Consider the following 26,164-nt stretch of genomic DNA (forward strand, 5'->3'; position numbering starts at 1 on the left):
CGTGCGTCGTTTTCCGGCACGCGGACCGTCTCCTTCTATGGGTCGCGGGGATTACCAGATGTCCCGGGTCTGTGCGTGGATTCTCCTGCTTGTTTTCCAGCTGCGCGTCGTTCCGCGGGGCTGTGCGTCGAAGTTTCGATCTCACGGCAGGCGTCGCGTCGATTTCTCCTCTGGAAGTCGGGCGGCGTTGTCCTTGCGAGGCCGTGCGTCGAAGTTCCGGTCGTCCCAAGGGCGTCGCGTCGATCAGCGTCGGTGTGCGGCGTTTTTCTCGCCGCGGAACAAGCTATGCGTCGTAAATTTCGGCGCACGAAGCGTCCAAGTGAAAGAGAGAAGTCTTTTTGCTCCTGAGACCTCAGGGAACAGGAGGCAAGCTCTATCCAAGCCCTTGGAGAGCACTTTTACAGCCAGACAAGAGTTCAGCAAAGCAGCAGGCCAACAGCAAGGCAGCAGTCCTTTGTAGAAAAGCAGAGAGGTGAGTCCTTTGAGCAGCCAGGCAGTTCTTCTTGGCAGGATGTAGTTTCTGGCTCAGGTTTCTTCTCCAGCAAGTGTCTGATGAGGTAGGGCAGAAGCCCTGTTTTATACTAAATTGTGCCTTTGAAGTGGGGGTGACTTCAAAGAGTGTCTAAGAAATGCACCAAGCCCCCTTTCAGTTCAATCCTGTCTGCCAGAGTCCCAGTAGGGGGTGTGGCAGTCCTTTGTGTGAGGGCAGGCCCTCCACCCTCCCAGCCCAGGAAGACCCATTCAAAATGCAGATGTATGCAAGTGAGGCTGAGTACCCTGTGTTTGGGGTGTGTCTGAGTGAATGCACAAGGAGCTGTCAACTAAACCTAGCCAGACGTGGATTGAAGGGCACAGAAAGATTTAAGTGCAAAGAAATGCTCACTTTCTAAGAGTGGCATTTCTAGAATAGTAATATTAAATCTGACTTCACCAGTCAGCAGGATCTTATATTACCATTCTGGCCATACTAAATATGACCTCCCTGCTCCTTTCAGATCAGCAGCTGCCACTTCAACAGTGTATGAGGGCAGCCCCAATGTTAGCCTATGAAGCGAGCAGGCCTCACAGTAGTGAAATAACAAATTTAGGAGTTTTACACTACCAGGACATATAACGACATAGGTACGTGTCCTGCCTTTTACCCACACAGCACCCTGCTGTAGGGGTTACCTAGGGCACACATTAGGGATGACTTATATGTAGAAAAAGGGGAGTTCTAGGCTTGGCAAGTATTTTTAAATGCCAAGTCGAAGTGGCAGTGAAACTGCAGACACAGGCCTTGCAATGGCAGGCCTGAGACAAGGTTAAGAGGCTACTGAAGTGGGTGGCACAACCAGTGCTGCAGGCCCACTAGCAGCATTTAATCTACAGGCCCTAGGCACATATACTGCACTCTACTAGGGACTTATAAGTAAATTAAATAGCCAATCATGGATAAACCAATCAATAATACAATTTACACAGAGAGCATATGCACTTTAGCACTGGTTAGCAGTGGTAAAGTGCCCAGAGGTCAAAAGCCAACAACAACAGGTCAGAAAAAAATAGGAGGAAGGAGGCAAAAAGTTTGGGGGTGTCCCCGTCAAAAAGCAAGGTCCAACATGCCTGAATAACAACAGTTAATTGGGAAGAACTGTCTCAGCCCTCAACAGAAATTCTCCAGCAATACAAGATAAGCACAATCGTAGTCAAGTTTATGAGAGGCATCCACGTGTTAATGGTCAAACCATGGTCATTGGCCGGTGAAATACCTTCAGCCTTTCAAGGCCAGAACCCCCTTTCACACCATACCTCTGTCAGCTGCTGTCCTATTTTGAACCTTAATGACCAAATCCAAGAATAGGTGCTTCATAGGAAGTACATAGGCCCTAAGTACAATCGCAAGGTAAAATTCCAATCTCTGTGCAAACAGAGATTTGTGCAGGTATCCGAATTCGAAATTGTGTGCTAATCATAACACCCTTGCTGTTTTCCTAGAACAGATTTCGGCAGATCATATTTGCCAGAATTTATCATAGGAAAAAAAACAGAAAAATGCAAAACACTCAAAATTCATTGTGAAAAATACTGATTCAGCATGTTATGCCTCATATGCAAGTTGGTTTCTCGGAATAGGAGATATTTATCCCATCCAATAAATACTTAACCTCAGGATAATAGTATTTAATGGGTGGGGTAAATATCCAAATGTATTCTACACAACTTGTAGATTTTATTAGAGTTTGAAGGTGATTAAAATCCTCCAAGTTCTGGAGGGCAAGCTAATTACGGAGTAGAATCTACTGACTGAGTTTTTCCACCATGCAAATAGTATTGTGGAGGGAATCCTGTCAGTAAAATATACTCTGTATTTAGAGCTACCTGCAGAAATTAGAGGATTTAAAGCTCTCCAAAAACTTTGAGGGTCTCATGTGCAAAAAGTAAATTTTCTGCTTCTTAATTAGCAAATAATAGCAATTCACTATAAAGAAATAGCCAAATGTCATGTAGTATGAATCCAGTGTCTTAACTGGTGATTTTATAGGATCTACTATTTAAGAATACCTGACCTTGTGTATCATGAATTAAAGGGGGTTGCAATTTGTACACCAACTTTTACCAAATGGATTTGTATTTTGCGACCCGACCTATGTACTGATGGGCTGGTTCACAAATTGCAGAATCTTAGTGGGTGGCAATTTGACGTATCTCATCAATAATCATGAGGGAGACTGGGAGTTGCAACCCACTACTATTGGCACAATCATTTACATGGTGGCATGCTGGGGTCAGTAGACCGTTATGTCTGTAATTGCTTTTAAATAATGAATTTTTTTTAATGCAGCTCTTGTTTTCTAAAGAAAACTGGAAGTGTATTAAAAAAATCAAAACTTACACAAGCATTTTTTAGGAGTAGGCATTGGACCCATGAACCACTGCCGCCTACTCCTAAAAAACATTTTGACAAAAATTCACAAAGGGGAAACAATCCTTTAAGGGAACCTCCTCCAGTTTGTTAACAGCGTACCTCCTCCTTTGAGCTTGTAGTAAAATATTCATGTTTTGTGACTGGATTCCAGTCACAAAACAATGATGCATACCAAAAGGAACTGGCATTTGGAAGGGACACCCTAAATACGTCCCTTCCACAAACTGATTCCTTCTTGTTTACTTAGCCTATTTAATGATTCAGAAAACATTTCCCAGACCGTTAAATGGGCTTATGAAATTTCAGAAAGCATTTTAGCAGTCGCAAACCCTCAGAGTTGAAAACTCTGAGGCTTTGCAACAACTAAAACGCTTTGTACATAAGGCCTACATGAGGCCCTTAGTCCAATAATGTCATCCTTGATTCTTTTGTTTTTTTAGAGGATTGATTTCTTTAGGGCCTTACCTCCCTCGGCAAGAGTTTTAGCTACAAGTCCACCAATAGCCCACTTCCTGAAAATCAATGGCAATAACTATGAACATCAAAATATCAGGCACACTATGGCCCATATATATACTTTTTTAGCACCGCATTTGCGTCATTTTTTGACGTAAATGCGGTGCAAAATTACAAAATACAATTATATTTTGTACGTTTGCGCTGTTTTTGTGTCAAAAAATGATACAAATGTGGCGCTAAAAAAATATAACTATGGGCCTATATTCCAGGTGGCAGCAGGGTAAATATATCTAGCAAGACAACGATCCCAATGTAGTTAATTACAAACAATTTAAGAAAGTAAGTGTTTTAGAGTATGAGCATATCAGTATTGATTCAAAGAAAGCAATATGACTTGTCCAATGTAATTATGCAAAGGAATAATATATAAAAGAAAGGTACTTTAAAGGTATCTAGTCTCCATTGTAACAGTTGGGGACTTTTTTGATACATACAATGGGTGTTCACAATGCCGTGAAAAAGAGAATATGATGAAAAGACATTTGACTCAGGGCGATACAGTTGACAAGCTTGATCGCTGTAGGAAAAATTTAATGTAGAATATCTAAGGGTCACAATATTGTGACCAGAATATGTATGAATATGTTGTGTTAGGTATAAAAAATAAATTTCTATATTTTGTCCCTCCATATTCTGGTTACAGTATTGTGACCCTTTCATATTCCGTCTTCAATATTCCTGATCCACGTAGACAAGCTTGTGTAAGAATAAAGCATGAGTGGCAGATAGTAACCAACACCTTTTTTTGCTATGAAAAGCAGTGGTAGTCCTATGAATAACAGGGTGGGGATATTTTATGCTTGTTTGGGGTCAATCTATGCACTCTGCCTGACACACATTAGGCCTTATAAATAAAACAAGACCACCCCAGTCCCTAATTGAGCACAAAGCATCCAAGGGTGGAGAAACGGTATTCAGCTTGAGGTCATGAAGGTGGTAATCAGAGAGGTTTTGTTGCTCACGCAGGAAGAAAAGGAAGAACACCTTGTCTCAGGTTGATACAGGTGCTCTCTCAGATTCAGCTTAGTGAGGGAATTGTCCAATGTGAGTAGCGGGGGTGGATGTTACTGTAATTAGACAAGAGTTATGTGCTAAGAGGCAGGCGTGGCTCGTACTTTAGAGCGTAGGGCCCCCCCCTACCTTTTACCCCTCATGAAGAATGCCGATCATGCTGAACAAAGATCAGCCTGACAGACACTCTTCATGTGCAGGTCAGGCAGCCAGGAGCGAAACATGTGCGATTTGTGCAGAATCCGGGCTGCCTGAGCTGAACTTTGCTGGGCTGAAGAGGTCACAGCTCCTATGGGCGTGACCTCCTCGGCTCAGCAAAGTCGCCTCAAGGCCCTCCCCTGGGTGACGAGGGAAGCGTCACCCATTGACTTCGACCTGGGCGCTTCAGGCTTAAGCCCTGAAGCGACCAGGGCGAGTGTCAATCAGTGACACCGCGTCACAGAGTGGGGTGGGATCAGCAGTCTTACTGGCCCCATCCCACTCTGTGACGATGTTGGGACTGCTGCCTTCCCTCATTGACTGACCTAAGGTCAGCCAGCGAGGGAAGGCAGCAGTCCCAACCCTCCTGAAACCGCCGAGGCCTGAAGGTAAGTGTGTGATCTTTTTAAATGAATGTTTGGTGCATGCGTGTATGTTTGAATTTTGATGAGTGTTGTTAATGGATATACGTGCGTGCTTGTGTCTGTGAAAGAATTAGTGTGCTTGCCGCCTGCCTCCCCCCTCTTAAAACTGCCGGCCGCCGCTGCTAAGAGGTCAGTTAATGTTGGCAAAGATGATATCTCATCTTATCACTAGTAGAAACCTAGGCAGGGTCAGGAAGTCCATCCTAAAGGGAAGTGGAGAGACTTCTACACAGGTCTCTGCCCTTAAAGGCCAGTGGTGCTTGGCAGAGCCAGAATAATGTCACTTACATACTCTGAAGCAGGAGGACCACTCTCTAGGGAATTTACAGAATTACAAATTCACAGATGTCTGTGAAAGGACAGGAGGGACAAAAAAAGAGTAGTTCAAAATAACAGCTATAACGGCCTGGACATGCTTTGATTTTTGGTTTGATTTTACAGGCAACTGTTTTATTGATTTTTTATTAATGAAATCATTGACATGTTTGATCATCCCTGAGTTTAATTCATGCATGGCACACTCATGGTTTCAAGCATTGCAAAACCTCTCTTATTGCTCTTACTGTCATCACCAATTCACCCTTCTTCCTCATCCCTGTCCCTTACAATCGAGTAATAAAGACTGTCACAAGGGAGACTTGGACTTGGACCAATGTAGTCTTCCATTAAGTAGTCAAGACATTACACATTCAGAATTCTGACACACCCTACAATAGCACCTCTGCGGTGCTCTTTTGAAGTGCACAGTAGCCTATCAAATGTTTTAGAGCTGTGTTTAATTTGTACAAATAGTTGCAGCTGGTGGGCACTTATTTTTCATCATCAGATTTCGACCCAAGGCATGAAAGAACAATGGAGAAAGGGGAGAAAATGGTGAGCTAGACAGAAAGGAAATCAGTGACAAAGAAAGAAAGTGGGTATGAAAAAGGAATTGCAAGATTGAAATATAGTGATAGGAAGCGTAGGGTGGTGGAAGAAATAGGCCTGAGGGGCAATCAAGAATAAGCAGCTTTAGTATTCAGCAACCTTGGCATTTAGCAGTGGGATTCTAAGAAAAACTTTGGGGCTCTACCCTATTTGTTTTTTTCAAACTAAGCATTGTTACAGAGTATCCACCCACCATTTTACTACAAGGTTGCCATCTAATCCCGGTGCCCTCTACATTCTGTTAAGTATGATTATAGAAAACTTGTTTTGCCATTTTTATGATGGCACTAAGGCCCGTATTTATACTTTTTGACGCTAAACTGCGCTAACGCAGTTTAGCGTCAAAAATTTTTGCGCCGGCTAACGCCATTCTGAAGCACCATGCGGGCGCCGTATTTATTGAATGGCGTTAGCCGGCGCAAGCAGACCGGCGCTGCCTGGTGTGCGTGGAAAAAAAACACGTACACCAGGCAGCGCCGGCGTCGGGAAAAATGGCGTTAGGGCGTCTTAAAAACGGTGCAAGTCAGGTTGACACAAAAAATCGCCTCCACCCGATTTGCGCCATTTTTAACGACACCCAGACGCCATTTACATGACTCCTGTCTTAGTAAAGACAGGAGTCATGCCCCCTTGCCCAATGGCCATGCCCAGGGGACTTATGTCCCCTGGGCAGGGTCATTGGGCATTGAGGCATGTAGGGGGCACAAATCAGGCCCCCCTATGCCAAAAAAAAAATATTAAAAAAAATATATATATACTTATCTGGACTTACCTGAATGTCCCTGGGGTGGGTCCCTCCATCCTTGGGTGTCCTCCTGGGGTGGGCAAGGGTGGCAGGGGGGGTCCCTGGGGGCATGGGAGGGCAGCTGTGGGCTCATTTTGAGCCCACAGGTCCCTTAACGCCTGCCCTGACCCAGGCGTTAAAAAGAGGCGCAAATGCGGGGGTTTTTGCCCCGCCCACTCCCGGGCGTGATTTTTGCCCGGGGGTATAAATACGACGCATTTGCGGCGCAGTCATTTTTTTGGACGGGAACGCCTACCTTGCATCTCATTAACGCAAGGAAGGCGTTCACGCAAAAAAATGACACTCTTTACTCATACTTTGGCGCTAGACGCGTCTAACGCCAAAGTATAAATATGGCGTTAGTTTTGCGCCGAATTTGCGTAGAAAAAAACAACGCAAATTTGGCGCAAACGGAGTATAAATATGCCCCTAAATGCCTGCAGCACACTCATTAGACCTGTCAGCCTTAGGGGGGTCTTTGCCCACTGTTTTTCCTTACTCTTTGAAAAGTGGGACATATTCTTTTAAGTTTTACATACCCTGGTAGTGAGAAGTTCTTAAATTCGTTTTCCACTACTGCAAGGCATGCTTCTTCCACAGGATAACATTGGAGCTACCGTATTACATGTAATAAGCTGTAACTTCCAAATGGGAACAAGTACACAGTTCATATTTGGTGTATTTGAAATTGTAATGAAAACTTTTCTTTTATGGTGAAGTTGTGATTTTTGGTTACAATTATTGAAAGTTGGCATTTTCCTGTCCTAGCCATTTAGTGCTTGCAGTCTGTCTCTAGGTCACATAATTGTGTATAGTTGGCAGTTGGTCTTTGTGTATTCCTCCTAGACAGCCATACATAATACAGAGCTTAGATGTGTCTGGGCCATAACTGGCAGGATGGGAGGGCAGAGTTAGGCACAGCCCCACATACGCCAAACAGGCTGTGTCATCCCTTCATACAAAGGACTGCATACACCTTGAGGTTTGTCTGAAGCCAGGGCAGGGGAGGCTGGAAACCTGAGAACTTCAAATGAAATTTTCCAGACGTTTTTCCCACTTAAAATAAGTCACCAGGTATACATTTTGGACCTCAGACACTACCTCTTCACTACACTTCTGGACCTGTGGAAGACTCAGCCAGGAAGAAGAACTGCTGAGATGCTGAAAGGACTGTCACTCTGCTGGGCTGCTGCCTTGAAGGTCTCCTGCCCGCTGTCATGACCTGCTGCATGTTGCCCTCTTGCCTGGGTGAGAAGGACTGGACCTGTAACCTGCACCCAGGGCCACCAGAGTGACTCCAAAGGCTAGTCTCTTGTAACCAGCACCTGGAAACTGCAACTGTGAGTTATTTTTTCCAGGTGGTGCCATCCCAGTCCTGGACCCTTTTTAAGTGATCCTGAAGGTGCTTTTACAGCCTATCTGTGGATCCAGCAAAACCAACACATCCCCTCTGCTGTGTGATGCAACCCCAACCAGAATCAACGCTTTGCCTCTGCTGCAAGGATTCTTTCAGCACAAAGACTATGCATTGACCATGCAGCCCGCAGCCTTGTCAGAACCTTTGCAGTGCATCCCCGACACAGGACCTCACATCACGAGCCTCACGATGACACTAGCCTTGATGACAACGCAGTCTCTTCGGATCCAGCCGGTGTGCAACACATTCTCAATGCAGGACTTCATATCGCAAGTTTCCTTCATTGATGACCTCCTTGAAGATGATGCAGGACCAAGCACCGCAGCCTCGCCTTGGCTGCGCAACACATCCTCGACGTGGGACCTGGCAAGGCTGCACAAATAGGATTTAAGGTACTCTTGTTCAGCTGCTCTAACTAGGACCCTGTTGTCGGCCTGAACTTGTGACTTTGTCCCTGTCCAAAGTGACTAGATATCCACAGTTGGCACTTTGTGCTTTCTGGCACTATTTTCATTGAAAACTTTAAACATGCACATCTCCAGGTCTACTGATTGTTTTTTTGTCATTTTTATCTTGTTTTAATATTGAAAATGCACATAGTTTTCTAATGTGGTGTGTGATCATTCTTGTGTGGTGTTTTCACGTTATCACTGTCTGAAGTGTTGCACAAATACTTTACACATTTCCTCTACGTGATGGCTGACTACTCTGTGCCAAGTTACCTGAGAATTGACAGGTTAATTTAGGGTTTGCTTGTGACATCACTCTGACAAGAATTGTGGTTACTACTTCAGTAGGGTTCCACCCCTCAACAAGTAACCCAGTTTCTTACACCTCTTATTTATGACATCATTTCTGAGAATAATATTAAAATATCTATAAATATTGAAAATACCCACACACCCAATAATACAACACAAAATAAAACAAAGAATAATAGCAGATTATATCCCAGAGAAAACAAATATGTGGGTGGTTTCTATGTTTCTTTTCCTGGGATATAATTTGCTCTTATTCTGTGTTTTATTTTGTGTTGTATTATCAGATATGTGGATGTTTTTAATATTTATACTTTTGAAGAACACACATTTAAGGAATCTGTGATTGTAATTAACTGTCGTGAGAGAGTGATTATTAAAATTGCTGTGTACACATTCTAAACAAGTGGTTTGTATACTATATATTGCAGTGGTAGTTATTCTTGTGAAAATTGGGGATTAATGGATATGCGTGTCAAGTAATATGTGATGGTCTTTTCATTCATTCAGTTATTGATTTCCAACGGGAGATCTTTTTTTTCTGGTTGGCAGATACGATGTCCTATCCCCTTGGTGCGTGGGACCCTCTCTCATTTTTGATTGACTTAAATACAAAACAGTCCAGATGTTTTTTTTTCTCCGTCAGTATTAAAGAGAGACTTTCAAGAAATTGGGCACGTATTATCTTTTGAACGATAACTGCTTTCAGAATGGGATATGTATCCTTTCAGCGACTCCATTTTGTCCTATGTTATCTTTTGGTTTAAGGATTTTGGCAAGGAAAATGCATTCCTTTTTGAGGAGGATTCTGATAAAAGTTTAGATGACAGACGCTCAAGAGAAGACATTAATTTCAGCTTCGGATCCTTACACTTTGTTTACAAAGGAAAGGAGTTCTATTAAGTTAACATCATGATATAGATGATGTCCGTACCCACCACTCCTTTGATACAATTTTTTTTCTCAATTTCTAAAATAACCAGGGGCGTTGCTTGGTCAGTAAAATTGGGAGTTGGGGGTAGGTTCAGATTTTCTAACAAAAATGTTGTCATAAAATGTTAAACTACATTATAGGACAAGCTTGGCATTTGGGATGGTCTTAAGGCGCAGTGGAAAGAGAGAGGAATGCAGATTGGTAGGTGTACTAAGTGACAAAAAAACACAATATTTTGTAAAATAACCAACATTTTGAAGACTTTCAAAACAGAAAGAGGGAGAAAGTGTTTGTGCGTTTCTGTCTGGGTGCATGTAAAACACCTCCCCATACCCGTCTGAAAGCACCTGTACCCAACTATTTCTCTAAACATACATTTATTAGGAGGGGTGTAACACCCCAAAAACCCCTCCAGAAGTTACGCCCATGAAAACAACAATGAGCAAACTCCTCCAGAGTTCTTCCTGAGACCCCCTTTACTGTGGGGCTGATTATAAGAGCTCTGAAGCTTCACACTATTTGCTCAGTCTCTCACAACCTTTTCTCTGTTTAAGGGTAGAAGATTTAGAGTTTTCCAAGGAACAAGGTTTTGTCTACCTCCATTGCTCACTTAGGGCCTGATTTATAGTTTAGCAGACAGGTTACTCAGACACAACATGACAGATACCCTGTCTGCTGTATTACGATTTCCATAGGAAATAATGGAATTGTAATACTGCGGACAGATAATCCATCACGTTTGTGACAATAGTAGCCCTGTCCGCCAAACTGAAATCAGGCCCTAAGTCTGTATTAAAGCTAACAATGGTGCTTCATGCAATGGCTATCCCTCCAAGAAGCAACCTTGCTCACTCAACCCAAACTAAGGAAGCACCTGTGGCTTTCCAGCGGCATGTGCCAAAGGAAGAGACCTCCCCACATGATATCAGTATATCTGGATACCAGTTCTAGAGCAGATGCTCAGGTTGGCTGAACTGTGAACTGCAGCCTGAATGGTTGGAATCTTAGACTGGCTTGTGTTAGCAGACGCTATCTGCCTTTAATGTTTGGTAATTATGAGCTAAATGTTCAAGGTGTGGGGGAATCTGGGTATGGAAGAAACAAATGGTACCTTCCATAGCACATCTTCAGCCTGCTTCATATAAATAATATCCACCCTCTTATTCCCAGCTGCATCATCTGAATGAAGGAAAAGTTGTCACCGGATATACTGGTGGGTGGGGGACATTCAAAGGTTACACATATGTATGCTTTCATGATCTTACAGAAATCACTAGCTATTTACATGATCTCGGTCTTCTAAATGCGCAGCTCAGAGTATCCATGACTGCCGAATATGAAGGAGCCTATTGTCGAAGAGTAGCTACGTTACTATGGCAACTAACTTCACACTACAGACACGAACTGCACCACTGACACTGACTGGCCTGTACTGAAATCAGCCACAACCCCAACAGGGTGGCGGTGCCTCTGAAAGGGACAGACCAAAGCCAATCACGTGACAAGCACATCTCACACGTGCCCGCCTCTCCCATTATCCCTCTGGCCATTCAGAAGCACCGGCCTGACAAGAATTCCGCAACGTCCCCTTGACAATTCACCTACTGTACACCAGCACCAGTGCAGCAGGGAAACAGCAATAAGCAAGCAGTCAAGGCGTCTGGTGCACAATAACGTCAAGGTCTGCAGGCAGCAAAAACACTAAATGGAGCAAGTACGCAATGCTCAGCTCACCTTGATGACTGTAAGAGTCAATGGCAGCCTGCTCTTGGTATCAATTTTCATAAATAATTGTTGGCCTTGCTTTTTCTCCAAAACACACCCGCATAGCTAAGAAACATTACCCATATCAAAATATGCAACCACATGAGAAAAATATTTTTTTTCATATTTTTTGTACTTCTACGAAGGTTTCTTTAGTGTGAGACAGGGAAGACTCGGTAATTTAATAATTGTTTGCCGACAATGTATTTTGTGATGTAACATGCAAAATATCGCACTGTAGTTGGGTGACAAAATGTGAATTGGCCATTTTTTGCTTCCTCTTTTAAATAAGGTTTCAAAATGGACATACAAATGGAAGAACGCTAAAGGTAGGGAAAGTATGTAAAGCAATTGTCCCTCGTTGCCGTGTGCCAGTCAGAGGAGTAGTACAGGCCCATGCAGTCCCTGTGGCCTTGGTAAGGGCAACACTGTAGGCACCCCCAACCCTTTGGGGGCCCCCATGCAGACTAAGGCCAATGAATATCTGTGACATATGGGAGGCTCAGGGCCCCCGTTCACATTCTGCCGGGGGAGGGGGGCGGCCACTGGTGTCAATTATCTGTTACATCTTGGGCTGCTGCAAACGACAGCATGGTGCTTCTAGCGGGTGAGATGTTGCTTGAGAGACCGGACCAGGCGAACAACAAAACGCCCAACATCCAGAGCTGCTCTACTTGGACTATGAAGGCACGGCGACCCTCCACCGCCCACCCACACTGTTCAAGGGATGTACAAATTCTGGTGGAATTGCACAAAGCACAACGACTATCAATTTACGTGCAGAACAACATTAAATCCACCCTTTCCTACGTGCTTCAGTCGGAATTAAGACTAATTGCTTCCCCTCCCCCATCACCCACACACCTGCTCCTAGTTCTCCTGGCTGAGGCACCATTTATGGAGAAGTCATGGCTGCATAATTAATGCAGAAACGAAGGGTGTGTACGTGTTTTCCCCCATTTCCCCTCTGCAACAAAAGATGTTCTTTTGCCACCGATTTCCATTAGCTTTCTAAACTAATAACCGCTTTCTTTAACATCTTCCGTGCCTTCTGATTGTGTTGTCTTGAATGTTTCGTTCGGTGCACTGATGCAATCAATGGCCTTCATGAGAACGCCACTAATGATTTCCAAAGATGCATATGGACAAAAGCGCTGGTGACTGTCCCTGTGCTAAGATCTCTAGGGTCACCCATTTCTCCTCTCTGGCAGCCTCCTCGACTGCCACCATTGGCTCGGCCAAGCCCCCTACACACCGTCAAGCTTCAGTACCTTTGCACTGCGGATGAGGCTTTTCAGCGCCCACAGTGTGATGCTGCAGATTTTCTGCACAGCCATCGTGAGCAAGAAAAGGCACAAGGGAGATGGTGCGGGCTGGTCGCTACGTTGTTAGCTGTCAAATCAAAAGATCCGAGCTCTAATCCCGGTTTTTCCACTTGACTCTATTGTATTATGCCGGGATTAGTCTTTATCTGCCTGTCCTTCAATTGCATTATCTGCCAAAATCGGGACCACGTAGAAACTGGCTAGAATCATCACCATTAAGTGCTACATAAAAATACACCACCAGCTACATAAATGACTATACCATAAATCAATCCATTACAGAAATTTAAAAAAACAACTCTTGCCTTACCTCCTTCTTCTGTCTTCCCAGCAATGAAACGATGAACCCCTAATTTATGTCTCAGCTATAGGAGGGTGACACGGAGGATCTAGAGAAAAAAAAAAGACCAATAACTGTTTTACTGTCTGCACATCCTTGGCCTCAGCTTCCCTCGAAAGAAGAGGAAAAGATACCCTTTTCTTAACCAAAATGCCCAGCTGCCGCTAGCGCCGGAGGAGCAGGCAAGCTCGTCGCTTTGCAGTCGCCTCTTCCCGGCGTAATGTCCTTTGTCTGGAGTCATGCAAAGCCCCTGTCGCCTGAGCACAAGGGGTTCGTAACCAGCTAATAGGCTGCCGCCGCAGCCCCGGGAACCCTACCCTTAAACAAGTGCTGCATAATGACTGCCCCAGCCTTCTACCCAGAGGCTCCCAGCCTACCTCCGCGCCAGACGCTGTCTGCCAGCTCCCAGCCTCTGGATCTCCGAGCCAGGAAGCCGAGGACTGCGAATTAAAAAAACCGGTCCCTGCAGTGGCAAGAAAGAGAGCGAGCGAGAGAGAGAGAGGGAGCGGGGGTGGGGGAGCTAGCCAGTCATAGAATTTTCTAGAAGGAGCGCCCGCCGGTGAGCTCCGCCATCACTCCCGTACCCGTACAAAGAGAGGCTGCGCCGTGGACTACTTAAGCAGCTTGACGAGGGGCTTGTGGCGGCGAATGCCTGACAGGCATTTTAAGTGCGTGCAACCGGCCATGTCCCCAAGGAGCCGAGCCCTTGCTTAATCCCAGCAGTATCACCTGTCCCTTTCTTTGTTCCTGCCCGACGCATACTAAACTGCCCACTCACAGGACCCATACAGATGCTCACAGACAAACGGGCGCAGGTACAAGGTATCCTGGTTCACTCAGGACACACTTTGCCTCATAGTCACACTATAGTCTACAAAAGCACGCGCCATCCTCGTGGGAAAAGAGGCGCACTTGTCACTGGGCAATAACTGAGCATTCGAAGGCCAGGGCTCAACTCGGATACATAGACCTGGACCAGCTTGACTTGTACGTGACCTTCTCTCGAGGACTGTAGACCAGAGGCAGGCACCTATTACAAAATCTTCCCTTCTGCTCATAGGCCAATTGGCCTTTAATTCCAGTAATGTAAACCTGTCCTTTTCCACCTGTGCGAGTCTCCTCTTTACTACCCACTTATACTGCCCTGGTAGGTAGGTGCTGGTTAACAGTCGAACAGGCTCACATAATAGCACAATCACAGCAAGGGAACCCGCAATTAACCTGCTTCTGATCTTTTAATACAGTTAAAAAAATGGGTCACTCATAAAAAGATTAGCCTGACTTGAATCTGTCAAATTTTACTGGTCTTTAAGAGGCAAATTGGTATCATGAAATCTTCCTAGTCATGCATGGACCTGTCACCTTCACCATAACAATATGAACCTGCCACTTTCTCCATCCATGATGAGGGCACGCTTACTGCCTACTCACATTTTCCTCAGACTAGCAGGCTCAAATGCTAAATATTCAGCTTTGGTCAGGGCACAATATTACTCAGCACACAAATTTCCCATGCAAAATTAGGCACACATATTGCTGGCCTGCTATTGGAGCATTTAAAGGCAGGGTTACTTTTAGAAATGGCAATTTCTCCAGGGATATCCCCATACTTTCTGCCTCCCTCCTCCTATTTACTAACCCTCTTTTGTTGGTTTTAGGACTGTGGGCACTTTACCACTATTGAACAGTGCTAAACTGCATATGCTCTCTCCACTAAGCATAGTAGTATTGACATATTACATTTACTTTTAAGTCCCTAGAAAGTTTCAGTACATGTGCCCAGGACATGTAAATTAAATGCTATTAGTGAGCCTGCGTCACTGATTGTGCCACCCACTACTGTAGCACTTTAAACATGGCTCAGGCCTGCCACTGCAGGGCCTGTGTGTGTGGAGTTTTAAACTGCCATTTTGACCTGACAGGTACACCCACTTGCCTGGCCTAAGCCTTCCTTTTTATTAAATGTAAGTCACCCCTAAGGTAGGTCCTAGTTAGCCCCAAGGGTAGGGTATGGTGTATTTAAAAAGTTGGTCATTTACTTTTAAGTTTAACATGTCCAGGTAGTGAAAAACTGCTAAATTCGTTTTTCACTATTGCAAGGCCATTGGGATTACCTTAAAGCATCTTTTAAGTGTAACTCCCAATTGGGAAAATATAGAAATGTTGTGTTTGGTTTCTCTGGACTCACAATTTAAAATCACAACTCAGGGTAAAGTCAGATTTTAAAATGTAAGTCTGAAAATGCCACTATTAGAAAGTTTGCATTTTCTTACTTTCAAAGTTCTGTGCCTCTGCCTGCCTCTGATTACCTGTCTGAGTTAGGTGACAGCTGGGCTCTGTGCATTCCGTCTAGACAGCCACACACAATGGGAGATTTGGTGTGACTTGTTGGGCCTTAATGGGCCATTAACTGGCTTGATGGGATGGGCAGAGCTTAGCACTGTCTCACACCTAAATAGACATGTCCTTTCTCCCTGCAAAAGGGCTTAACAACCCTGTATTGTCACTCCAGCCAGCTTGGAGCCAGGACAGGGGAGGCAGGGCATCTGTACATTTCAAAGGCCTGCCTCTGGAAGCTTCTCCCACCTTCCAGAACCAGGACACCAAAGTAAAAATACTGGACCACAAACCCCACCAAATTAGATTTCTACTTGAACCAAGGACATTCTACCAGGAAGGACTGCTGGGCTGCTAAGAGAGACTGTCGCTCTGCAACTGCATTGCTGTGTTGGCCTACTGCTGCTGTTGTAGGAGGGACCGCTACTTTGCTAAATGCTTTACTGTGTTGGCCTGCTGCTGCTGCAGTAGGAGGGACTGCCACTTTGTTGCTTGCTCTGCTATGTTGACTTGTTGCCTGCTGCTTCTGTCCTGCAGTCAGAAGGACTGGATTTTTCTCTACAACCTTGCAACCTAGAATGGCCAAGGGCTTACTGGCTTGCCCCCTGTTCTTCTGCAGTCTCAGGGACATCAAGGGCTGCCTGCAACTCACCTGATATAGCACCTGGACTCTGCCTTCTGTGAGTCTACCCAGCCAAGTGGTGCTACCCCAGACTTGGCCCCTTGTGCTCTGCATTCTATGGTTTTCATCAGAACCGCTGCAAAGCAATGCAAAACCTCGCTGCTCAGCTTCTCAAAAAACGCAGCAGGATGTCGCAAAGACTTACACACAACGCTGAGCAGACCGCGCACCAGGATTTAAGGTACTGTGTCCAGCAGACCAAAGTGGGTCTCTGGGGCTGGCCCATCCTCCATCGTGGTTGGCCTGAACTTGTGACTGTGTTCTGGTCCAGCGTAACCAAATAACCAAACAGATAAAACAAGAAGTGGCTCATTTTGCTTAATCACGAAATATTTGAATTCTGAACCAAGTCAAAGTCTTATATTTAGTGAGTAAATTGCTTTAGTGTATGTCTTTCCATAGATCCTTTATTATAATTTACAATAAAGGTGACCACATCAAGGGCGCATATGAGAATAACACTGAAGAAATGAAACATGAAGTGCTAATATATTGTGAGTAACCAATGGAAATAATGTTGCAATCAATGATAATATATGCAATCGTCTGTGTGACTCCTTTTGCCTAGTGTAATCAATCAGTCACTTGTCCTCAAGTATGTTATTGTTATTAATGGGTCACTGATACCCACTGTCGATGTATTTCAAATGCGAATGGGGACATTTCACATTGTTCCCATGAGATTGGCATATTGCCCACACACAATCTGTCAGGAGCGGCTCCTTTGCAATGGCAAAGGAGCGTCGCCCCCTTGGCTAAGCCAGGAGATGAAAGATAAAACGATATTTAACTAACGTTTCATCTTTCATCTGTTCAACCAAAAGCGTGTTCAGAGTGAGGTGGGACTTGGCCATAGGAGGTGGGAAGGGGGAGGAGTGGAGTGCACTAAGGGCCATATTTATACTTTTTTAGCGCCGCATTTGCACCATTTTTTGACGCAAAAGCCATGCAAACTTACAAAATACAAGTGTATTTTGTAAGTTTGTGCCGATTTTGCGTCAATAACGATGCAAATGTGGCGCTAAAAGAGTATAAATATTGGCCTAAGTGCACTAAGTGCACATTTGTGTATGGTCGGCCGTCTCATGCGCACTTAGGTTTCCCCAGCCCAGCTGTGTACACAGCCGGGCTGGAGAATCTGCACAGACCCCAGGGTTGTGTCTGAGGGGCAGTCCAAGCCGCTCAGACCAATCCCTGTGCTGCTTTCATGCTAGGTTTTGCATGAAGGCAGCGCATGCTGGGACACCATAAGAACACCAGGGGGCGGCGGCGAAGGGAAAAGGTACGTTTTATTATTATAATATTTTTTTTATTCCTCCCCCATCGCTTCCCTTGAAATTTGCTGCTGCCGCCGCTGCTGCAATCTGTGCCTAAAATGTACACGTTTTGCCAATGAGTGTCTGTACAATCCGTGCATCAGATCTTTGTGAATTGGCTACAATGTGCAATGTGTGTTATGACGCATTTGTAAATAATGCCACATTGCTTCAAGTAGATTTGCGTTATGAATCGGGTCTCTAGTGTAGAAGGCTTGCACAGATTGCTAATGTCCCCTGAAACCTTGTGACTGAACATTACTTAAAAATTCGTTCCAGCATCACTGCTTGGCAAAGGTGCCTTAGTGAAAAGGCAGCCTTGGGAGTAACAAAGATTGACACCGAAGAAAATAAATATAAGAATGGCAGAGGTCCATCTGCCCCTCTTACACACCACCAATCACAGCGAAACACGTACAAATACTCCTCATTGGGCTGGAGATCTGTGATTCGTGCAGGGCATGGATGGGAAGACAGGATCTGTGCAGTCCAGATGACACCTTTCAGGAAACAAACCTCAAACAGAGCAAAGTACTGAAAAAGGCAGGAGGAAACTGCCGATGGCTGGTAAACAGTCGAAAGCTTAGATTGACTGACCTTGTTTTGTCTTCCTTCAGCTGTACTATGTGATTACCCGTGGTTTTTCTCGATGAAGGATTGCTTTTACATTTTATTTAAATATCAACTGTTCGAGCAAGACGCCAACCACAAGACCTAAAGAGATGCACCACAAGTCTGTTTTATATTTATCATGTTTATGTTTGCTAACAGCTGCACAAGTAACTCTATCCAAAAAGTACCTGCTGACAGATGTAAAAAATGAACACGTTTCCAAAAGTACATTAGCTTTTGTGTTAACAAAAAAAAAATCAAAATATCTTAATAATTTGCTACCAATATGTTCTGACTGCCAGTCAAGATCTAACTAAATGGAATGTTGTTTGTTTTACATTAAAATATAGGGTGCATTTTGATCCCTGTGACTTTAATACATGCATAATTTACGAACTTTGGTAAATATTGTGATGCACTTGTTATGTGAAATTCCTCAAATTACACATTATTCCACATTGCATAATTACACCGCTGTGCATAGCAAAGTTTTACCGTGTAAGTTCAGGAAAAATGTGCCTGATTTACAAGGCCCTAGCGCCCCCTTGCGCCACACTAGCGTCATTTGTTTACGTTAATCTGGCTCAAGGAGGCAATTTTTGCTGCCATGTTTACAAAGTGGCGCACTGTATGCATTGCGCCATTTTGCGACCCCTTGTGCCACATTATGCTTGCGTCAGACATAATGTATGCAATGGGGGAGTTCCGGCATTAGGAGGCCTGCATAAATGGAGCAGGGAAATCCACATTATTTCATGGAGCCGTTTTTGGCATAATTTTTAACGCCTGCTCACAGCAGGCATTAATATTACGCACCCATATTAACCTATGGTGCTCCTTGCACTTTGCTCCACTACAGCCAACATTTTTTACGCAAGTGGAGCAAAGCTCCACAATAGCGTAAAAAATTATGACGCTAGTGGCCTAACGACCACCACGGTGTGCCATATTATGAATACGGTGCACACATGAATTCGTTAGATGGGGCAGGGGTGACGCGAGCAACCTGGCGCATCAGTACTGATACATCAGTTTCCTGTAAATCTGGCCGAACGTTTTCACAAAATGTGCCCTTACATCAAAAATTGACTCAAGTACTAATTTTACAATAAAATATAGCACTAACTTACAGATTTGCATTCAGCTTAATTTTTGTGCAATTGTCCTAAAACCCTAAGGAATTATTTAAAAGGAAGTTATGTGACTTTCACTCAGGCCCTGCACCCCATCATTCTCCAACAATATAGACAAACACTAAATTGCTTGCCTCAAGAGAATTATGACGTTTAGCACATGCACGTAATACGAAAGTGCCATACGAAATATTGAGTGTACTATACAAAAGTTTGAGAATACCCGTCAAACCCCAAGTTTGTGTATTTGTGATCACTTACTTTGCAATTTATCCATATCCTCCCCTTCCTCTCCACTATAAACAGTTTACTTACTGTAATATATTACACAATGCTGATATAACATCTGAGAAAATGACTTGGGGAATGTATGCTCACATTTAGTGAATTCAAAAGTCCTGTTTACTCTTGTGAATAGAGCTATTTGGGCACCTGTGTCCAAGTTAGAAGTACAAATGGCTTTGTGAATCGGGCCTTGCAATATCAACTCTTCAAACAGGAGTGCAACTCAGACCTCTCTGTTGCATCTGAGAAAGAGCATAGAAAAATGGGATTAACCTAACTGCAGAAATGCCCTACAACAGTGGTTCCCAACCTGTGGTCGGGAGACCCCTGGGCATCCGCAAAGCCTCTTTAGGGGAAATGTGACTGCATAGAAAATTAAATATTATTAACAGATTAATAAAGTGTACATAAATAAAGTGGCTAAATATACAATTGAAAATGTTAAAATGTACTGTAAATGTCCAGCAATTTGAAAATGGAGGCTAAATGTTAAATTAGCATGCCCAGATTGATTTCTGGGAGCAGTGCAGGTGCATCAAACAGAATATAGTATGGACGATGGGTGGCTTCAATTGGATTTTGAAAAGCTCCAACATTCCTATTAAAATTAAGTGTTTTTTAAAATTTATATATGTTTGCAAATTAAATAAAATGTGTCATTTGTGTAAGTGTTCGATAAATGCTTGTTTCTGTATTCTTTGTGTATTCTTTTGCATTTCAAATCATCAACAGTGTTTAGGACGGGGTCCCCTACTGCCAGTAATGAGTTAGTGGGGGCCCCTGGATTCCAATAATGATTGAGTGGTGGGTCCCCGGGTGCCAGTAAGGAGAAAAAGTGGGGGTCAACAGAAGTCAAAAGGTTGAGAACCACTGCCCTACTGTAGGAAAGTAGCCTCTTTCTAGCTTGGTTACCCCCACTTTTTGGCCTGTTTGTCAGTGTGTTTGACTGTGTTGACTGGGATCCTGCTAACGAGGACCCCTGTGGCTGTGCTCTCGCCTCTAAATTTGCTTGCAGGTAACTTTGTCTTTCCACAATTGGCATACTGGTCCCCCCATGTAAGTCCCTAATATATGGTACCTAAGTACCCAGGGCATTGGGCTCCAGGGGATCCCTATGGGCTGCAGCAGTTTTTCTGCCAACCATGGGGAGCCCAGGCAAAGGGTTCTGCAGGCCTGCCATTGCAGCTTGCGTGAAAGGGGCGCATGCACCCATTTTCACAGGTCACTACACCAAGGCACTATAAGTCTCCCATATGGTAGGTCCTCTCAGCCCAGAGGGCAGGGTGCAGGTACCTGTGTGTGAGGGCACCCCTGCACTAACAGAGGTGACCCCACAAACTCCAGATCCATTTTCCTGGAATTTGTGAGTCCGGGGATGCCATTTACACATGTACTGGACCTAGGTCACTGCTTATGTCCAGTTACATCATGGTAACTCCGAACCTGGGCATGTTTGGTATCAAACATGTTGGAATCATACCCCAATACTGTTGCAAATATTGGAAGTATGATTCCATGCACTCTGGGGGATCCTTATAGGACCCCCACCAATGCTACCACTAGTCTATCAGGGTTTTCCAGACAGCCCAGCTGCTGCTACACCTCAGACATGTTTCTGCCCTCCTGCTACTTGATCTGATCAAGCCCAGGAAGGCAGAATAAAGGATTTCCTTTGGGAGAGGGAGGTAAGACCCTCTCCCTTCAGAAATAGGTGTGACTGGCTTGGGAGGGGTAGCCTCCCCAAGCCACTGGTTTGCTTTGAAGGGCATATTTGGTGCCCTCCATGCATAAACCAGTCCACACTGGTTCAGGGACCCCCAGTCCCTGCTCTGGCACGAAACTGGACAATGGAAAGGGTAGTGACCACTCCCCTGTCCATCACCACCCCAGAACTGGTGCACAGAACTCCTCCAGAGGGGCCCTAGGTTCTGCCATTTTGTTTCCAAGGGTGGCAGGGAACTCTGGGAGCCCCCTCCCGATAGGTGCTTACATGGTTAGGTGACCAATCCCCTTTCCAGGATCATTTAGGGTCTCTCTTTTGGGTGGGTCCTCAGATTCGGCTTGCAAGATTCAAGCAGGACTCCCCTGCAACCTCCGCTTCAACTTCTGGCCACTGGAACCACGACTGGACCCTCTAGGAACCGACAAACGCTGCTACAATGAAGAAGACTCTTCTGCAACTTTGTTTCCACGTCTCCTGCCAACTTTGCAACATTTCCCTGGCTGTGCATCCTCAGAAGACTGCAACTCTTCAGCCTGTACAAGAAGAAGGAATCTCCTTTGGAGTGAAGGAGTCACTCCCCTGCAACCACAGGCACCTACAAGAAGCAAAAACTGGCTGTGTGGATCCCCTCTCCTGCTGAGCTGCATGGATCCTGCATCACAGGTGGTAGTACTCTTAGTCTTCTCTGCCAGATGTCCAACTTTGATGGAGTTAAGCCTTTGCCTTCCCACACAGGACAGTACCCCTGTGCACCGCATCCCTTGCAGCTGCCAAGGCTTGTTTGCATATCCTTCAAGGGATCTTCAGGTGATGTGTAGCTCCAGCTCCCAGCACTCCATCCTGCAAAGCACAGCCTCTTGGGTGGTTCTCCTGCAGCATGGGATCCTCTTTTGTAGTGCTGCATGGGCTTCTTCTGCAACTCCTGTGTCCCCATCCTGTGGAACTGCTGTGGGTGCTACCTCTGCTCCTGTGGACTCTCTGCTATGCTAAGCGTCCCCTGCGACTCCCCTTCCTGGGTTGAGTCCTCCTGGTCCTTGCTGGTCCCCGGCAGCGCCTCTTTTCCACTAACTGTGAGTTTGCCTTTGCCAAGGCTTGTTGGGGGAATTTCTGCAATGACACCCATCTGCAACCTTCCTTCCAGCGTGGGACTCCATATGCATCCATCAGGAACTCTTCACTGGTTCCAGGACTGCAGTGCTGACCTGTTCTTCATCACAGTCGACCAACTCTTGCATCCACAGCTGGGAGGGTATTAGCTCCTACTGGACTCCACTGTGACTATTGGACTTGGTCCCCTCTCTCCACAGGTCTTCTATCTTCAGGAATCCACCGTTGGTTTTCTTGCAGTCTTCTCTGGTTGTCTTCTTTTCCTTCTTTTTCTTCTTTTCCTCCTTTTGGGTGGTTTGGTGAAAATCCAGTGATTTACTCCTGCATTCCTTGTCACCGGGGGGTTCTGTGTTACTTACCTCTGTGGTTTTCTAGTACTCTCAGCTCCCTCCTACACATTTTACTTACCTAGGTTAGGGTACCTTGTTCGTATTCAATTTTTTTAGTATATGGTTTGTGCTCCCCCTAGGGTTACTATTGGTTATTGCTTTTTGCACTATTTTCTAACCTTTCTATGCCTGTTACTGATAACTAGTGTATATATTTAGTGTATTACTTACCTTCTAAGAGTGGGTTACCTTTCTAGTATTTTGTGGTGATTTGTTCCAAAAATAAAGTATCTTTATTTTTATACAACTGAGTGTTTTGTGTGTAAGTGCTGTGTGACTACAATGGTATTGCATGAGTTTTGCAAGTATCCTAGATTTGCCTTGGCTGCTCATCCACAGCTACCTCTAGAGAGCCTGGCTTCTAAACACTGCCAATACTTCACTAAGAGGGGATACCTGGACCTGGTAAAAGGTGTAAGTACCATAGGTATCCACCACACACCAGGCCAACGTCCTACACCTACAATGTTGGTCGGACACCGTCTGCAGCATGGTGAGGAGGAAATTCTATTGCTGTCTGCACCATATGCCAACCTGGTGTTTGCTTTTATTTCCAAGTTCTCCTCTTTGACATAACCAGCGGTTATGTATCAAAGGGATCTCCTCCCCCTAGTCACTAACGTTAGTGCTTTCCAGCAGAGTCTTAGACTGGTGCAAGGAAAAAGAGGGACCCAAAAAATCTCCTGCCAGTTTTTTGGTGTACATGGAGAGTGAACCCATGATGTCTTGTTGTAGACCCTTATATAAAATCCCACGATTCCTAGCTACCCTCAGTTTTACTCCATTCCTGAATGTTGTAAAATGAAAACGTGGGCTTGCATGAAAGTGCTCTGAAGAAGGCTGTGTGCATTGAATGATGGATGTGTGCTTGCCAGCATGGTAACACAAACCTCCCCATCTTAACACCCATTCCTACAGATTCTGCTTCCTATTCCCTTCTGACTGGTGAAATCCACACAACCTCTGACAGAGGTGGCTTTTGCTGAAAAATATGGAAGGAATTCCATGGACCGTGGTGCATAAGCCCCGCAGCCCCAGTGGTGCAGGGGGGGCCGAGTTCCAGGGGTCCCCCTCAGCACAGTATCCTGGCCTGATTGCTCCTGACTGAGCCCATGGGGGGGCCTCCATGTAGTTTGTAGGATGGCCCCCTCAAGTTTCGTTACACTATTGTCCATGGACATTCCCTGATAGACAAAGGAAGAGTCTCTGTATATTGAGTTTTTCCCACATTCTGTTCCAAGGTCTAAATTTCACATCAAGCCCCAGTATAAACCAATTTTCTGAGTTTAGCCTGAGGTGAAAGCCCTCAAATCTTTTCTCACACAGGGGAGGCTGGTACTCAGAAGTTTGAAGATTGCATCGGATCGGCTCCTGCCAGTTTTCTTGCCCGTAAGTATAAACTGAGGCTTATGTTTGAGGAACAGGTTTCTTTAGGTGTCCTTTAGAAATTGTGATAATATTAAGTGAGCGTTGTACAATATAACTCAATGACAGTGTAAAGAAGAATTGTTTTATACAAAATGGAACTTTTGGTTTTAAATTGTAACATAGTGCCAGAAAATAAACCTGTTACTCAATAGTAACAACACACATCAGTTGACATTTGGTGTGCTTAGTGAAAAATCATCTTGGACTTCACTGAGGTAGTGAAAATGGTCACAGTAGGTTTCAGTTCTGCTGTTGTTTTGCTGTGGGTGCATTATTATTCCACTGTTCCCAATAAACATTAACTTGCCAATTCAGAAGCATTATCAAGATGTATGAAGCCATTTAACTGTTGTGAACCCTGCGATTCGCAAACTTACAGAGTTTGCAACCACTAAAGGTCTTCTTTAAATGCACTAAACCCATTTTGCGATTAGGTAACTGGTTACTGAATCGAAGAACAAGTTTAGAAGGACATAAAGAATTGCTGTTTGGAAAGGGCATGTTTAGAGTGCCCTGTCAGAATAGCTATTTGTTTTGTTATTTATCATTTTTTTGTGACCAAAATCCAGTCGCAAAACATTGAAATTTCACCAACTCCCAACATGGGGTGGAAAGCCATTTGCACTGCTTACTCTAGAACATTTAACAAGTTAAAGGCCTTTTTTAAATGAAGCCTGTTTCATTGAAGGAAAACAAGCTGCATGAAAAAAAACACAATTCAGAAGTGATCACAGACATGGTGGCCTGCTGACCTCACCACCGCTGTGATGGCCAGCAATTATTTTGAGTCACAATTTACAACCTTTGTAATGAATATTGAGGAGGTGGGTCGAATCAGATAGTGACACATTATGATTCGGAAATTTGAAAACCAACCTACTAGTACGTAGAACACTTTGCAGATTCCTTGTTGGGTGCAAAAATGCTGGTTGCAATTTGCACACAATATTTTATGACGAGTGTTTACTACATCTGAGTGTATATTATTAAGATGTCTAACTGGAACATGTTTAATACAAGTTTAATCACTGCATTTTGGTGACTCTGCAGTGAAACACCAGTGCCAGATTCCAGCTAGTTTCGAGGATTTGCCGGCCGAATGTACTTAAAATGTGGTTGCAAAAAACGTGTGCAATTTGCTTACTGGCTTTTTTGTGACTACTAAATTATTTCACGAACAGATACATGTACCGATAGGTCAGTTCACAAAATAAGGAATCATAGTGGGCTGCAATATGACCTACCTCATTAATATTCCCCAGATAGGTCACAATTTGACACTCACTCTGAATGGTGGTCATCACAGGAATGTGGCCTTCCCCACCACAGAGTCTGGGACTGGGAGCTAACACGAATCCCTGCCCTCTCCTGCCCCCGTCAGACTGTAGAACATTGCCCAGTTCTATCCCTCTGGCCTATATAGCCATGTTCAGTTAAATGCCTCCTTTGTTTCTAAACTTTGGCCTAATATTTCTTGGTCATTATGTTTGTTTATGCAGGATTAGCAGCTCACCATGTCTGTGATTGCCCTTAAATCAAATAAACGTTTTTGTAGATGCATTCCGAGTTCCCTAAAAGTAACTAAGCTGCATTTAAAGAAGTTTTCTTTTTTGAAAAATGGTTTGAGTGCTGCCACTTGCTCCAAGGACGTATATTGGCCCAGATTTAAGAGGGCCTAGTGCCTCTTTCTGCCACATTAGCGTCATATTTTTTACGCTAATGTGGCCCAACGAGGCCAAAATCGCTGCGCCATATTTACAAAGTGGCACAATGCATGCATTGCGCCACTTTGTAACCCCGTGAGCCACTTTATGCATGTGCCAGGCATAATGTATGCAAGTA

General features: G+C 44.5%; 1 protein-coding gene across 27 annotated transcripts in view; it reads right to left on the bottom strand.

The window, feature by feature from the left end:
* MAP2 (microtubule associated protein 2) overlaps window positions 1-26,164 on the bottom strand; it is an 805,405-nt gene that overhangs the window by 384,883 nt on the left and 394,358 nt on the right. For 13 of the 27 annotated variants that reach the window (XM_069225694.1, XM_069225693.1, XM_069225692.1 and 10 more), the window contains exons 1-2: window positions 13,688-13,800; window positions 13,281-13,359 (exon numbers count right to left, since the gene is read on the bottom strand). The exons of 1 other annotated variant lie outside the window; for it this stretch is intronic. The gene's annotated coding sequence lies outside the window, so the exon portion shown is untranslated. Of the gene's footprint in view, window positions 1-13,280; window positions 13,360-13,444; window positions 13,914-26,164 lie in introns of those variants that run through there. 13 more of the 27 variants (XM_069225688.1, XM_069225680.1, XM_069225684.1 and 10 more) reach the window with 6 other exon arrangements.

Source organism: Pleurodeles waltl, chromosome 3_1, assembly GCF_031143425.1.
Source record: "Pleurodeles waltl isolate 20211129_DDA chromosome 3_1, aPleWal1.hap1.20221129, whole genome shotgun sequence".
Lineage (NCBI taxonomy): Eukaryota > Metazoa > Chordata > Amphibia > Caudata > Salamandridae > Pleurodeles > Pleurodeles waltl.